This window comes from Gossypium hirsutum, chromosome A06 (genome assembly GCF_007990345.1).
Source record: "Gossypium hirsutum isolate 1008001.06 chromosome A06, Gossypium_hirsutum_v2.1, whole genome shotgun sequence".
Classification (NCBI taxonomy): Eukaryota; Viridiplantae; Streptophyta; class Magnoliopsida; order Malvales; family Malvaceae; genus Gossypium; species Gossypium hirsutum.
Window position 1 is genome coordinate 118,722,588 of NC_053429.1, and position 5,207 is coordinate 118,727,794.

Here is a 5,207-nt window from a genome sequence, read left to right on the forward strand (position 1 = left end):
CGGCTTCTTTTCTTACTGGTAAGGTGGTTGTTGAAAACCCAGAGGATGTTGTGGCATTTGATTTCCTTGACCGCCCCACGAGAAATTGTGATGGTTCCTCCAACCTGCATTATAAGTGTTAATATATGGGTTATTTTGGGATCTAAAGTTATTGTTACCCATATATTGGACTTGTTCCTCCTCGATGCTAGGGTTGAAGGGTTGATATTCTGTGCATGCTCCTCCTCCATTCGAATCGTACCTCATCACTGGATGTACCTGAGTAAAACCACAGAAACCGTCAATCTTTTTATTTAAGAGTTCTACTTGGTTAGATAGCATAGTAACCGCGTCGAGGTTGAAAACACTGGCTGCTTTCGTCGGCTTTGTTCTCATAACTTGCCATTAATAGTTATTCAGTGACATCTCCTCAATAAATTCGTAAGCCGCCTCAGGTGTCTTATTATTGATAGTTCCTCTAGCTGCATCAATCATTTGCCGAGTCGAAGGATTCAGGCCATTATGGAACGTTTGAACCTGTAGCCAAAGCGATAACCCATGGTGAGGGCACCTTCTCAAAAGGTCCTTGTATCTTTCCCATGCATTGTAGAGTGTTTCTAAATCCATCTGTACAAAAGAAGAGATATCATTACATAATTTGGCTATTTTAGTCGGTGGAAAATATTTTAATAAAAACTTTTCAGTCATTTGTTCCCAAGTAGTGATTGACCCTTGTGATAACGAGTTCAACCATTGTCTAGCCTTATTCCTTAACGAAAAGGGAAACAACCGAAGGTGAATGGCGTCATTAGAAACGCCATTAATTTTAAAGGTATCGCAAAATTCTAGGAAATTTTCCAAGTGAGCATTGGGATCCTCGTCCTGCAAACCATCAAACTGAACAAACTGTTGTATCATTTGAATTGTGTTAGGTTTCAGTTCAAAATTATTTGCAGCAATAGCAGGTCTAACTATACTTGACCCAGTTCCTATTAAATTAGGTTTAGCATAATCGTACATAGTGCGTGGAGCAGGATTCTGATTTACTGGATTAACAGCAATGCAGGAGGTATCAGGTTTTCCTGATTTTCAGCCATCTCCTTGGTTGTGGTTTGAATATCGTCCTCTTGCTTGTTCTCTTTATATCTTAAGCTTTACCTTATTTCTTTTTGGTTTTTGCGAACTGTGCGATCGATCTCACTATCAAAATGTAATGGTCCTGACAAGTTTTTTCTGGTCATAAACTAGAAAAGCCTGTCAGAAGAAAATAAATGAAGAATTAGAAAAGAAAATAAAAATTTAAATTGCAATAAAAGTAAAATGGCTAAAGTAGTAAAAATCGAGTTTTCCTAATATCTTAGTTCCCCGGCAACGGCGCCAAAAACTTGGTGCGTGATATTCGTGACAAGTTTTAAATATTTATAATGAATCGTTCTTGAAACTAACTATTATAACCATGAAGGAAAGTGTACCTATCGAACAGTAGTATAGCTTTAGCAAGACCAGATTATCGAACCCAAAGGAACTAAAAGTACTAGTATCAACTTTCTTTTTATTATCTAGCCTAAAATTTAAGAGATTTGATTGTCTAAACTAATTACTAACAGAGAATGCATAGAAAGAAAAACTTGAGAAAATACTTTTGGGAAAATTTGATTGATTGAGACAATACCTAAGGACAAATCCACCTAGACTTCACTTGTTATTTGACTCTAAATCAGATGATTTGTTCATCTGACTTGATCCGTAGAAATCCCTAAGTTATATTATTATCTCTCTCGAGACTAATAACGTCTAACCCTAGGTTGAATAATTGAAATCTCTCTCTAATTAACATCTTAGAATTGCATTAACTCCATATATGGATTCCCTTATTAGGTTTCACCCTAATCTGGCAAAATCCTATCACCCTATCTCTAGGCGCGCAATCAACTCCGCTTAACTATGAAAAATTTACTCTTAGACAGTGTCTATTCCTCCTCTGAATAGGAGCTTAACTTGAATCAATATCCTGGAATATCAAAACAAGAATTAAGAACACTTAATTAAGAACAAGTCAAATATTTATCATACAATTCAGATATTAATAACAAGACCTGTCTTAGGTTTCATTCCCCTTAGGTATTTAGGGGTTTAGTTCATACTTATGAAATAAAACATCTCAAAAGCATAAAGATAACAAAACATAAAAAAAAAACCCAAAACTCCTAAAGGAACTTGAAGGGAGATCTCCAGTCTTGATGATGAATCCGGCTCTTGAGATGGATCAATCGTCTTTCCTTGAGTAATTTCGTGCTTCCTACTCTGTGTCCCCCCTTTTCTCCTCTTCTAGGGTTTATTTATAGGCTTTGGAATGCCTAAGAGCTCTCAAAAGTGGCCTTTTCCGAATAGAACTCTGCTTGGGCTCGACAGGGACACACCCGTGTGACATGCCCGTGTGACACTCCCGTGTACGATTACTTCAGGTCGTGGTCAAGCCTGTTAAATAGGCACGACCCTGTGGTCGAACCGTGTGAGGCGTGCTTCAATTCTGCCAAATTGACATGGCCGTGTGGTCTGCCTGTATGAGAAAGTCCAGGCTATGTTGATTTCATACGTTGGCCCATTTTCTTCGTTTTTGGCACGTTTCTCGTTCCTTTCACTCTCCTATGCTCTCCTAAGTATAAAACATAAAATTAAGGCATTAGGAGCATCGAATTCACCAAATCTAAGGAAAAATCATCCATAAAATGTGTTAAGCATGGGGTAAAAATATGTATAAATTGCGGTTTATCAATGATACTGAATTTAAGACACGACCATGGTACACGCCCATGTGGCCTGCCCGTGTACAACAATGACTTAAAATTTAAAGTACAGGGGACGCACAGCCATAACATACACCCATGGGAGTGAGTCGTGTGCCACACACGGCCTAGACACACGCCCGTGTGTCCTACCTGTGTGGACAAAAGAGGTCATTTCCAAGCCATTTTGTCACCCATTTTACTCCACCTACACAAGATCATTTCAATATACTAATTTCACCACAATGGATGCCATCTCATCCATAGAAAGAACATTATATGCATTTACCAAAATGAATAACAACCACTATTCTAGGCTTGATACAAAATGAAAGGCTTTTGACTTTGCCAAAATACATAACAAATTTCACATTAAATCAAACATTCTAGTATAGCCCTACACGTGCCATTATAACAAAATAAAAGCTTTCACATATACCCAAAACAGGATTAGGTCGATAGTATGACCAACACTCCAACCGTCTTCCAATCCTCAAGAGTCCACGAGTACTGTAAAACAGAGGAAAATAAAAAGAGGATAAGCATTAACATGGTTAGTAAGTCCGGATAATAGGAAAGTAAACTTACCGATTATTTAACATGTAACCATAATAAATACTTCGTCTAAACAAGTATAGAATAGATTTCCTATCACATGCACTCAATCACGAAGTTAGTCACATGGCATGACAAGATAATAATATATCTAGATGAGCTCATCACATCATTATTCCCAATTACATCTGATGTTAGTCCTATTGAATTTCTCAGTTCTTTGATGGATATCTCATTTCCCGTCAATTCATACAAATGATCATTTCAAGTATGCACTCCCGCGAACCTCGCATCTTACGACGAAATTTCCAAATCAGGCTAAATTCCCCGTAATAAAAACTCATTGAGTAAATGCCGGGATTACCAGTCCAGGCTAAATCCCCTTACAACGACATATACTCTAATGAGTTTAGATCTGAATTACCAGTCCAGGCTAAATTCAAATCCTACTTCGGATGACCCGTTCGGGCTAAATCCTTAAGGCACACATATTCTTCAGGAGGCTAGATCACTTTAGGATCACCCGTCCGGGCTAGATCCTTTTCACCGTCAATTCATTTTCGAGATGTTCCATCGAATAACCCTATTCATTTAACCGGGACATTCTTATATGCATTTTACTTACTTTATCAAATCTCATAAATTATCATGCAATAGGCAATTACCACATTTATAAAATCAAGAATATACATTTTAAGTACATTAGAGTCTACTTTGAGTTATTAGAACTTACCTAGTGATCGTTTCGGATTTGGACTTTGATCACTCCGAAAACTTCTGTTTCCCTCGGTCAACTTTCAAATTTGTTTTATCAGGGTCTAAATCAGCAAAATAACTATATCAATACATCATTTAATTCCTTTGCAATCCCTATCTCATCCTAGGGCAAAATGACCAATTTGCCCTTGAACCTTGCTAAAATTATGATTTTGCCCTTGGGCTCGTACTTCGATTTTCATTGCATTTTCTAATCATTCGAGCCTAGCCTAATAATATTTATCCTTGTGGCATCTTACAATTCCATCTATATCATATATTTCTTACCCATTTCACAAACTTTGCAAAATGGTTCAATTAAGTGTTTTCATGCTAACACCTTTCATAAAAGTTATTTGTCTAACAACTAAAACTCATATTCTTCCACCAAAACTCAGCAAACCTCGTGACCCCTTTCATGGCAACTTCCTAGAACATTTACCATTTTTGTAACATAGTCCCCTCAAAAGAAAACTGATGCAAAGGGGATTCCAAAAGTACAAAATTTATCAAGGAAATCACTTACTTGTGTGAGTAATGAGTTGCTGAAATTTAAAGCTTCAAAAAACCCTTCTCTTTGCTGAAATTTTGGATGAACAATGGAGAAGATGAAGTATGATATCATCTTTTCTTTATTATAATATTTCAAGTAAAAAAGGTCCACCTAACTCACCTAAACTAAAATTTTTGTCTCTTATATTACTATGGCCGGCCACCCATGTTTTTAAGGGGTTAATTGCCCTTTAAAAGCCTCTAAAAATTAGTCCATGACAAATTAACACTCTTTTTCTATCTAATTTGGACTTTTGTACTTAATGCAATTTAGTCCCTTTTCACAATTAGACTCAAAATCGCTAAAATTAATTTATCAAAATTTTCATATATCTATATAATCATGCTAGAACACCAAAAATATAAATAAAATAATTTTCTTCGCCTCGGATCCGTGGTCTCGAAATCATTGTTCCAACTAGGCCGTATATTAGGATGTTACAATTATTCCCCCCTTTAGGGACTTTTGTCCCCGAAAGTCTTACCAGAAAACAAATTCGGGTATTGTCTCCTCATGACTTCTTCAGGCTCCCAAGTGGCTTCTTCCACTGCATGCCTATACAATAACACTTTCACCAA

General features: G+C 36.8%; 1 non-coding gene across 1 annotated transcript; it reads left to right on the top strand.

Moving 5' to 3' along the window:
• The first annotated feature begins 532 nt into the window (after positions 1-532).
• Positions 533-639, top strand: LOC121231029 (small nucleolar RNA R71). The gene has a single exon (XR_005929098.1). It is a non-coding gene; the product is annotated as a small nucleolar RNA R71 (small nucleolar RNA).
• Positions 640-5,207: the final 4,568 nt, after the last annotated feature.